Source organism: Natrix helvetica (assembly GCF_964273705.1).
Source record: "Natrix helvetica genome assembly, chromosome: Z".
Taxonomy (NCBI): Eukaryota; Metazoa; Chordata; class Lepidosauria; order Squamata; family Natricidae; genus Natrix; species Natrix helvetica.
Genome location: NC_138554.1, coordinates 66,539,869 through 66,551,729, shown reverse-complemented (window position 1 = coordinate 66,551,729; position 11,861 = coordinate 66,539,869). Strand labels below are relative to the sequence as shown.

The following is an 11,861-nucleotide window of genomic DNA, read 5'->3' as shown; positions in this document are numbered from 1 at the left end:
TGGGAAAAATTCCTATGGGCATCTGCAATGTTTGCTTCAAAAGGTGTCTGAGGATGGTCCTCATTTTCTTAAAAATAAGAGATAATGCGTTACTAAGGAATTGAAGGTCTGGCGTTAGCATGAGCATGTTATATAATGCCTGTACAGTACAGTAGTATTTATTGATCTATTCCCAAAGTATTGCGTTTGAAAATTAATAATTAAAAATACTGGAAGAGTGGGCAATACTTACAAAGAAAATTGTTACAGAAATAGTGTTTTGTTCTATCTTCGCTATTTCAATCAGATTTTTGGACAGGCTATGCTTTAATCGGCTATGCTTTAATCGGCGTAAACGGGGTTGTTTGGTTTACCGTCTCATCTTCAGGAAAGCTCTAATTATTAGATGGTATGGGCCTTATTGGTTTTTTGAAATCGGGTGCCTTATTCCATTTTAAACCGGTTTAATTATTGCTGGGAACATAGAACTAAATGGGCAAAACGAGTTTGAGCATACAAGATGTAAATAGGTGCGCCCACCTCTGGCGGTTCCTCTGGAAAAAAAGAATCTTTCCAATTAAGGGGCGAATTAACTCTTTCCTTATTCGCTTGTTCACTTATGGCAACGGACGTAATCCGGAACAATTAACGATTGGCTGGACGTGGGGAGGGGCGCATGGAAAGTGTCTAAGGAGGGGCCGCCCTCGCGCCCCGTTTAGGAGATAAAGCCGAGCCAGCGAAGGCGGATGACGCTGGTTCTACGGCGGCGGATCCGGAAGAGGCGGGCTCGCCAGGGTGGATGGACGAGGGTGCCGGGGCCTGTCTGGATGATTGTCTGACTGCGGGACGAGCAATGTGGGGGGTGAGCAGGGGCGAGAGGGGCGGGAAACCTCTGGCCCGTCTGGGAAGGGAGGGTACGAAGGCGGTCAGAGAGCCACAGGTTACGAGAAGCCATGGAAGTAGGGCGGCCGTAGCAGGCCCGGTCCCAGGTTGTGGCGCAGCGAGCCTAAACCGGGTCAAGTGAGGTTGATCGTGCCGTCGGGCAGAGCGGTGGGGTGTCGTTTCGGGGTCCTCTGAACCGGCGGAGGGGGGAAAAAGAGGGAGGGGAGCTTAAGAATCGCCTGGCTTTCTCGCGGCCGCATCTCCTGCTCTTTCATTGTAAGGCCCCTCACGAAGGCCGGCGGCGAAATGTGACGGCGTCGTCGTCGTCGTCGTCTTTTGCCGGCAGCCGGCAATTAGCCCCGCATCAACTTCGGCCCGTTTTTCTAGCGCATTAACAAAGCTCCCAAGAGTCACTCAGCAGCATGGCCTCTTCCTTTTTCTTCCTCTGGGCCCTGACCTCAACCCTTTTTTTCCCCTTGCGCGCCGAATGCCGACGCCGCCGTCGCGTTCCTCCTTTGTGCAACGTTTTTTTCACTTCCACCTCGCTGTGCTCTTGCTTGGTTACTCCTCATCCGTAGAGCTTTCCCCAGCTTCCCAGTTGCCGTTGGCCTGGTGTGTTCCGCCTTCGAATGTGCGTCTGCCCTGCCCCTCCCGCTCCCGCAAACCTCATGCGGTGGCCCTTTCCTCGGGGCTTGGGTGGGGGTGGGGTGCCTTGCCTCTCCCGTGTTCGGCAGGCCAGAGATGGATGTTGAAGTGGATATCTGCGTTGTTCAAGTGGGCAAAAAACTGAAGTTTGCTGCCATTTGAGTTATAGATATTTACACTGCTTTAGTTTTTTTCATCCCTTCTGGATTAAAAATAGTGGAGGACCAAGAATGTTTGTTTTTGTCTGGAAAGTAGGCAGGCGCTTTACCTCTGCACCAAATTCCTATTCCATTAGTGAAGCACTTTAACAAGCTCGTCATCCCTTCATTGTACCTGTTCAACTTTTTAACTATTGACATACATATTGTCATCTTTAAGTTTTCTATTTCACTCTTGGCCAACGTAGGTTTTTTTCCCCCCTTGAGTTGTTTCACTACCTAATGACAAATATCATTTTACTTTAGAGAAAAGCATGACAGTTCTAGCTTTTAATTAAATTCTAAGCAACGAAAGCTTTTTTTAAGCAAATTGTTGTGAAAGCCTGTCTTTTGAAGTGCAGTTGAATTTCATCATATGGAAATTATTGTTGGTACTCTATTTGTCTGGGTAGCATAGAAAAGTAGCACAGTAAATTAATGATTAAAAATGTCATTTTAGTTATTATGTTATGTGAAATCTATAGTCATTTCCTACAGCTCTTGGAATGTGAGTGTGGCTTGAGAAAACAATTTTCTTACAAAAATATGTGCATCATAGAATGTATTTGAAAACTTGGGATTCGCAAGTATAGAAATAAAATAAGCCATTGTAGTTTGTTGAATGGTTTTTAGATAAGGGAACTGAGGAAAACAGGATTCAGAGACTTATTTATCCATGATTAGTTGCTGTCTCTAAAGCTAATTCTATTGCCCCAGGTTTATGTTTCAAAGATATGACAATTATAATCTATATTAGTCTAAAATGTTAATATATCAAGATATATTAAGTGGAGAAATAGCAAAAGGCATTACTTAAAAGCTTGTTTTCACTTCTAAAAAATAGAATGACTTGGTGCCCAGAAATAGTTACAATAAGTAGACTTATTTAAACATATAATTTATTATGGCAAGACTATTGGGCTATCTTGGGCTTCTATATTGATTTTTCTGTAAGTTATGCACTTTGGAAAAATCAGGAATCTCCAATAAGAGAGAATTTATAAAAGTGTGTCTATGGTAAAGCAGAAGTTGCCGACTTTGTGCTACTGTGATTAATATATGCAGACTTTTAACCCATGAATAAAATGAATTTTACTGAAGATAATGTTTGGCAACGAATGTTTATATAGTTAAATTTTCATGTATATATTATAAAGATTTTTACACTTTGGTGATCTGTATGTTGAAAGCAGGAGCTGAATTCCAGAGTGAGTTTTCCCATTGTTTAAACTTTGGTGTCCAAGCCTAATCAAGGTGTTTTTTTAAAAAATTCCCATTCCCACAAAGTTGCTTTCAACCCTAGGATGTGCGTTGTCTTGAATCCACAGTTTGTGAATCTATGTTATTAAGAATTTGTTATTTTGAAGCACATCTGTGACAGTACTTTCAACACCAAACAAATTAACCTAATTGTAAACTTGAGTATTATACCATGCCTTAATTAATAAAAGCCGAGCCATCTATTTATGAAAAGGAATATTGTTGTTATATATAAAAACATAACTCTTGAAGTTCACTGTCAGTGAAACTTTTTTTACTCAAAGTTTTCTAAGGGATGTGTTGGTAATATTGTTTATTTTTAACATGAGATTAATAAGACTAATTAAAAATACTATATGCTATTAAAACTCTTGGGTCTGTTTCATTGTTTCTCTATGTCAAAGAATGCTGGCTTCCTTAGGGTACTCACAGGAGATGAGATGGAGACATGCCCCTGTCTTGACATTGTTTCCCTGAAAATAGTAAACTAGGAAATAGTTTGAGCTGCTAGGACTATTATTTCTTGGTAGTTATGTCCTCCATAAATGTATCTAAACTTCCTTTAAAATATCAGAATTACTGATGATTGTCATATTTGTGGATTAATTATGCCTCTGTATGTGGCTTTTCTAAATTTTGTCGTCTTTTCTAAAATGTTCTGGATTTTTTTTTAGTTAAGCTTCATTAAAAGTTCACTATTCTTAATGTTATAACAGAATAAAGCATTTCTTCTCAACCACTTTTTTTATAACCTAAGTAGCCTCAAACCTTCAAGACTTTTTAAAAAATAAGATATTTCAACCTAATCATTTTAATTTCCTGCTTCTGCATTTTTCTAGCTCTGTGATGTCTTTTTTTAAAATTGGCAATCAGAACTGTGACAGCATTTCAGATGAAGATGTACCATAGATCAGAATACCATATTGAAAGTTTTATTTTTAGTTGTATTATTAATGACCCAAGATTGGAATTTGCTATTTTCACAATTGCTGGACAGTGAGTTAGTTTCTTCACTTATCTGTCCATTCTAACTCTAGAACTCTTTTATACTTTTTTTTAGAGAGAGCTGATATCAATGCATATATGAAGTTAGTAGAGAGACATTTTGCCCTATTTTCTAATGGATTGAATATTCCCACATTTCACAAATATTCTTTTGAAACACTCAATTAAAAGTTTTGCCTTTTATCACCTTGAGTAGTTAGCAAAATTTACAAATTTAGCTGGCTCGTTGCCTTATTGATTTCAAGACGGAACTTTAAGAAACTATACTATTTACTCTTATCTATTTAGGAGATTGCCCATTGCATTATGATCTTGACATTTTCATTTTTAATTAGTTAATCTGTAAAAAGCCAAGTCACCTTATTCTATACTGAAGAATCTTTTGGTGAGATATTTTATCAAAGGCCATTTGAAAATCCAGGTTATACAATAGCACTTCGGCTTATATACCACTTCATAGTGCTTTACAGCACTCTCTAAGCAGTTCACAGAGTCCTCATATTGTCTCCAACAATCTGGGCCCTCATTTTACTGACCTCAGAATGATGGAAAGCTGTCAACCTTGATTGATTGAACTCTTGGCAGTGGGCAGAGTTAGCCTGCAATACTGCACTCCAACCACTGTGCCACCATGATTCAATGCTACTTTTACTCATATGTCACTCAAAAGTTGCTCAGTGCCACTTTTACTCATATGCCCATTAATACCTCATTTTTTAGAATTTAGAAATTTTACTGCTGTTAATATTCCCATATCATCTTGCCCTTTTTAAAAAATTGCTGTCACATTGGCCATCTTACAATACTCTGATATTAAGCCTTATTTGAAAAACAAAGCTAGGTATGTATTTGTATACAGTGTTTTTGTTAGGAAGTTTGTAATTTCATATTTATTTTAGAAATTTTGGATGCCCAAAGTGCTGATGATTTATTATTAATTGTAATAAACTAGTAATGAAATACCGGATTCTGCAGTGCTTCACATTTGAAGGAAAAAGAATATTTGGATAGGCAGAGTTATATGTAGCTTCTATCAGTAGCTCCTGAAATCAAACTTATCTTTTCCTAGGATTGTATTGTAGCTGCATAGGAAGTTAGCAAATTCAGAGAAAAGATGAGGCTGTTTTTAGAAGCTGGCAGCATATCCTTGTGCTCTGATATGGCTGCTCAGTAATTTCAAAGATGTACACTTAAGGGAGAAATACAAAGTATTTAGTTTCTGTATTGTCGTTATATGCGCGAGCATTCTTTTCACTATTTTATTATTGTCCAAACCTTCAGTGGCAAATTTTCTGCATTAAGTCTTCATTGAAGAAATATAAAGCTATAATTGTTACTAGCAGAATAATGATTGGCTGATGTGGTTAAGTATTATAAGTTGGTACTAGGGAAATTGGTCCTCTGAATCTAATATTAATTATAATTTACATTGGTTGTGTTATATTGTCTGCTTTTTCTCCTGAATTTTTCCTTAGAATTGGCTTCTAATTTTCTATGTTGCTGAACACTGGAATTATAGTGACCTGTTATGTGTTTGGTATTCTCTGATATAATTACGTAGCCAGCAAGAAAGCACCAGAGTTAAATACAGTCAGCAATGATAGAACAACTTGCAAGTAACAGCAAACAAGATTTTTTAAAAAGGAATATGGATATGATAATAAACTTGTCCCCAAAACATCACTTTATATTAAAACCTATGTGCTGTTTTAGGTGCAAACCTATAATAAATCTTAGAATACAATGTGCATTTATGAAGTCTATATAAAATTTGAAAGAAGAAAATATTACTGTCTAATTTTCATCACTTAGATCTTAGATTCTTTGAAGTAAACAACATAGACTGTATGGTAAAAGTTGGCTATGCATGGATGAAGTTTTGGCAGTAATTAATGCAGGTGACTTTGAACTATATACAGTCCTCAATTTGTAACAATTCATTCACAACCGTTCAAAATGATGACAGTGCAGTACAAAGGGACTTGCACCCTGTGCTCAAAAGTTATGGCCTTTGCATTGCCCATGGGGTCAGGTGATGAAAATTTGGTCACTTGCCTTTTTTTTTTGCCCTTAACCATCAAACACAGAGGTGCTCTCCTCATCCATCTCTCCTCTGCCTAAAATTCCAAGGAGCTCCAAAGACTGGCATGAAGCAGCTCCCCCACCCCCCATTCCCATATAAAAGATCAAATATGGGAAATGGCAGCCCAGCGTTTCTCTAGGGTCGTGGAGCAGTATGCACCATTCCCAGCAATCCTAGACAGAAACCTGCAGGCCACAGCAATGGTGCATGCTCCATTCAGTTCAAAACTCAACTGATATTCATTTACATGCCGTGGAGTTTCAATTCCTGCTATTTTCTTTATTATCATTTCAGTCTCATCTATTTTGGTCATCTTTGTAGTACAGGTACTTTAAATAGCATTTTGGGATTCATTATTTATTTAGTACTATGTTTTCTAGGGACTCTACAAAAAATAAAAAATAAACATCACAGTTCCGCAGGCCTAAAGTCTAAAACTTTGAAAGCAATGGAAGAAACATTAAACAAATATTAGGCACTAATTCTTTGCAAGTGGTTTTTTACATCGGAATATTTATTGAAAGAGGCGGTCCTGAAAAACAAGGTCCCAGCAGCAACTAATGTAATAGAGAGCAAAACTGTAAAAAGTCAGATTTTCCTGTAAACATAAAATATAATAGAATTTTTTAAAATTTTCTTGTTCAAGAATTGCTTCTGGTGGGGAATGGCAGCCTGATACTCTATAAACACTGCAGTTAAAAGCATTATCATGGCATTAGCTGTTATGAATATATATCATTGATGAATTCTTAATGTTGATCCATCGGTGTTTCGATAAAATGGCATATAGCCAGCTAACTTACTGCTATGGATTTACATATTAGTGCTAGGATGCTAAAACTTGCAGGCTTTTAAATGTGAATTGGTTATTTGATACACATCTGTATCAAATTGTACTTTGAAGCATATCTATATGTAAATGTGAAATCCATCAGCGACTTCTTGTGTGTTCCTTGAAAAGATACAACTGATCTCTCAATAGGGGACATGTGAGCAACCCCAGACAATCTGAAGAATCTGAATCTGAAGTTGCACTACCCTAGTTTTATATAAAACTACTGTTAATCTGATTACCACATTTATTCTTTTTGCATTATTTAGCATTCTGACATTCCTGCTTGAGAAAGAAGATCATTAATGTATAGATTGACATGATCAATCCAAAAATGGGGTTTTACGGCCTAGTTTTGATAATTTAGGTGACGACATGACCAAATTTTGGATGCTTAGCAACCTAACCACATGTATATGTTTGCAGCATCCCGCAGTCACATCTGCTTTGCCAAAATGCATCATTTCCAGTTTGCAGCAAAACAGCACTGATTCATTTAATGACTGTGGATTCATTTAACAACCTTGGTGATTTGCTTAATGACGATCACAAAAAAGATTATTTTACAACTGTTATGACTACAACTATTATGGATTACCTCCATTATAGTTGTACGTCGAGGACTACCTGAATATTAGTAACATGACTCTTTGTAGTGCTATAACAATACAGTCAAGTCTTGATTTAACAGATCCTCATTTATTAAACTTTATATTTTGTTTACTTCTGTTTAGTCATGTTCATTTCTCCATTGTTAGTGGAGATAGCATCCAGAATGGGTTAACTCTGTGTGATCCAATAAGGATATTGCATTTTCCCCAATATCCTGCTTCCTGTACTGGCTCCACCCAGTTTTAAACTCAGTCTCCATTGGGACTGGACAAAAAAAAGCTGCTCTCCTCAAAAAGTGTTTTTTTCTTCAGGACAAGTTGATTTTTGGGAGTTAAAAGGAAATTTTTCTGCAGGGCTTGCTCCCTGTTATTGACAGCCACAGGTGGAACAGTCTGAGACATTTCCGGGTCCCCTAGGATTCATTGAGCCGCCAGTTGGCGGCCCCAGCACTCCAATGCCGCAACGAGGCTCCAGATTGCTGTGCCGTGCAACCGCGGAGGTGTGAAAAGCAGCGAGGGAAGGTTTTGGGCCGTCGGGGAGCTGGGGCTTGCTCCCTCGATAGCCATTTTGGGAGTCCTTCTGGGTTCGGCCTCCATTTTGAACTGCGTCTTGGGTGAAAACCTCCGGCCGCCATTTTAGAGCTCCATATTGTGGCCGTTGGCTTCATCAGGTTAGAGAACTTAGTGGAGCGCAATAAAAGGCCCAGAAGAGCCAAACTTTCCTTAGGGCCCAGGCGAGACCGAGTTTCAAAGCGGAGAGGGCCCAGGAGAGCCCAATCCGGCATGCAGCTACCCAGTTGAGGTGTGGAGCTTGCCTGATTGTCCCAGCATGGCTGTGATCGGGACATAGGCCATGGCTGATGCAGAACCACCTGGTGAACCATCAGTGCTGCAAGAGGTGATAGCTAGGCCATCGGGGGTGAAGGCTGGGAGAAAGAGGGCTGCCCCTCCCCAAGTCAGCCAGCAGGATCCTTCTGCTAAAATATCTAAGGCCTCACAGAGGGTGGAGAGCAGGCATCAAAGGGCCCTTGACAGGGAATTTGCAAGGGCCCAGAAGGAGGCAGCTAAGAAAGCAACTGTGCAGCCCCAAAACCAGGGTACTCCATCTCGACCTGAGTTTACCACGGCCCAGGCCTCTCTCTAGCTGGGGGAGATGTCTCCAGACAGTGAGGAGGACATTGCTTTGTCACCTCCTGAGGGCCTGCAGTCAGATTCCCCTTCTGCCTCACTGCCTTCACTTGACCCGGGGTTACCCCTTTCTGCATCCCCTTCACCTGACCCTAGCCCTTCGCAGAGGGTGCAGACACCCTTACCGGATATGGCTACAATAATTTTGGAGGCCATTAAACAGTGCATTGCTGTGGGGCTCCAGCAGAGACATTCTAGTCGCTCTTCAGAAGGCAGCAGGGCCCTTAGGAGGGTCATGACAGACTGCAGGTCAAGATCCCAGTCCACTGCTCCAGTTGATAGGTCACCAAGCAGATCCTCTACCTCTGAGGAGAAAGAGGGCAAAATCCGCAAGGCAGTGAGGGCCTCCATGGCTTCTTCCTTTTTCACTAGGGCCTCTCTTCATTGGTTAAAGTACTTGCAGGATAGGATCCCAGCGTCAGATTCCAGGTCCCATCAGGACTTCAATAAGCTTAAGACGGCCATAGAATTCTTGGCTGACACTTCCTTGAGTGCGGCCTGGTTTGCTGCCAAGGCCATGGGAGCCTCGGTGGTAACCAGATGCCTCTTTTGGCTCCGCCAGTGGCAAGTGGACACCAGGTACAAATGGCGTCTTGCAGCTGGGCCCTTCGACGGAGACAAGCTATTCGGGGGGGGAGCCGGGAGCCCCTGCTGTTTGAGTCTAAAGATAAGAGAAAGATTATCCCGTCTCAATATAAGAAGGCAGAGGGTCGCCCAGCCCCATTCTATCGTAGGTCACCCTTTTGAGGGGCAGACAGGAGTTCAAATTCTCCCATCCTCAACACCAGTTTCAGTCCCATCAGGGTCAACAGCAGGATAGATCAGGCAAGGATATCTAGGAGTACGAGCCCTAGAGGTCCTACAGAGGGGGATCTGATCATTCCTTTCGGCAGCAGAAGTGACTACATTCCAAACCTTCCCATAGGGGGTCGATTGGCTTCTTTGCCTCCTGGTGGGAGGAGACAGCCATGGACATCTGGGTCAGGGAGACAGTCAAATGTGGCCTCTCCCACGAGTTCCTATCCTCCCCCCCCCCCCCCCAATGTCTTTGAGAACATGCCTGGTATCTTGGGATCGGGACAAAAAATGGCTAATAGACTAATCTATTCGGCATCTTCTAGATATAAGGGCAATTCAGCCGGTCGCAAAGGGACAGAGGGGACAGGGGTTTATTCCTTTCTGTTCATCGTTCCAAAGGCCTTGGGGGGGGGGGGGTTGGAGAGCAATTCTTGACTTAAAATGCTTAAACCGCCATATTGTTTACCAGCGGTTCAAGATGCACTCTCTGCTGACCATCGTAGAGTGTGTACGAAGGAACCACTTTCTCACTTTGGTGGACCTCACAGAGGCCTACCTGCACATCCCAATTCATGCGGACCACAGGCAGTTCCTGAGGTTCTGCTATCAGGGGAAACACTTCCAATACAGGGCCCTTCCTTTCAAGCTCTCTTCTACCCCCAGGGTTTTCACAAAGGTCCTAGCCACAGTAGCTGCCTATCTTCGAACTATTACCATCAGGAGCCAGTGCTACCTGGATGATATCCTTCTGATGTCCAGGTCAACGGATCAGGCAAGGCAGACATAGACATGGTGATGGCAGTACTTTTGAGACCACGGCTTTTCCATAAATCTAGAAAAGAGCCACCTTTCCCCTACACACCATCTCCTTCACCTGTGGGTGGTCATGACACGACAAGGGGCAAGGTTTTCTTCTCTCAGGTAGGACAGCATCAGGGCCTTGGCCAGGAATGTAAAGTCCCAGCACAACAGCCAGCTCATCGTGTTGTCACAACTCCTGGGGAAGATGGTTTCCTATTTCTCCATCGTCCCTTGGTCCCGTCTTCACAGCCAGACCCTGCAATAATTCCTGCTCCCACACCAGAAGGCCAACAGGATCTGCTCTTCCATCATGGTGCACCTGCCCTGGGAGGTGACCCAAGTCCCTGAAGTGGTGGACATTCCCTGCCATATGCCAAGCATCGTTGTTAAGGGAGCTCCTCGTCTCACATTGATCACTGACGCCAGTCTGACAGGATGGAGTGCTCACCTGCGATCAAGTATGGCCCAGGGTCTGTGGTCTTGCACAGAAAGCCAATACAGCATCAATTGGCTGGAACTGTGGGCAATATGTTTAGCCCTCATCAAATTCCAACGGGAAGTAGTAAACCACCATGTCTTGATTCTCACTGAGAACATGATGGCCAAGACGCATATCAATCAACATGGAGAGACGCGGTCCAGGTCCCTCATGCAGAAGGCCAACCTGCTAGTTGCTGGGCGGAAAAACGGATACTGCCCATAAGGGCCGAGCACATCTCGGGAGAGTCGAACGTTCAAGCGGACTGGCTCAGCCACTCCCAGATAGACCATGTGGAATGGATGTTGTATCCCGACCTCTTCACAGAGCTGACAGCACATTACGGAAACCCAATCATCTACCTGTTTGTGACGAAGAAGAACAGGCAGGTGAAGCATTTTCTGGCACGTTACACAACCCCGGAGGCGGAGGGCGCAGACACTCTGCAGTGCAAGTGGCCAAAACGCCTTCTCTATGCCTTCCTGCCCACCTGTCATCCAGAGGGTCATCAGGAAGATGCTGGAGGAGGAGGGTGAACTCTCCTTCTGGCCATGTTCTGGCCATGTTGCCCATGGTTTGCGGACCTGATTTCACTGTCAGTGGCATCTCATTGGAGGCTTCCAATGACCCACCACTCCCTCAGCCAAGGCTCCATCACGCACCTGGACCCGCAGTGGATCAAGCTGACCGGTTGGCGGCAAACCCTGAGGGGGACCAATTTGTCCCCCAGTGTCATTACCATCATTCAAGCTGCCTGGCGTCCTTCCACAAACCATATTTACGACGCTACCTGGAAGATGCTATGCCATTGGTGTTTCAGGAGGCTCTTCTTCCCATCACAGTCTCAGATTCACATGGTATTGGATTTTCTTCAAGAGGGGCTAAACAGTGGCCTAGCTTCGAACACGATCAAGAGGCAGATGACTGCTCTTTCATAAGTCATTGTTTGCGGACAGTTTCTTCACCCGGCGCATCATCCTTTGGTCCACTGTTTTCTCCACGATGTTACCAACCTTCGTCCGCTGACTGTTCATCGCTATCCCACTTGGGACTGCCCAAGGTGCTGCTTGCGCTCACGGGAGTCCCGTTTGAACTCTTGAGG

At 42.9% G+C, this 11,861-nt stretch overlaps 1 protein-coding gene across 1 annotated transcript in view; it reads left to right on the top strand.

The window, feature by feature from the left end:
• Nucleotides 1-719: 719 nt before the first annotated feature.
• The window catches only part of CUL1 (cullin 1), a 93,184-nt gene continuing 82,042 nt past the window's right edge, over nucleotides 720-11,861 (top strand). The window contains exon 1 of the mRNA XM_081933717.1: nucleotides 720-841. The gene's annotated coding sequence lies outside the window, so the exon portion shown is untranslated. The remainder of the gene's footprint in view (nucleotides 842-11,861) is intronic.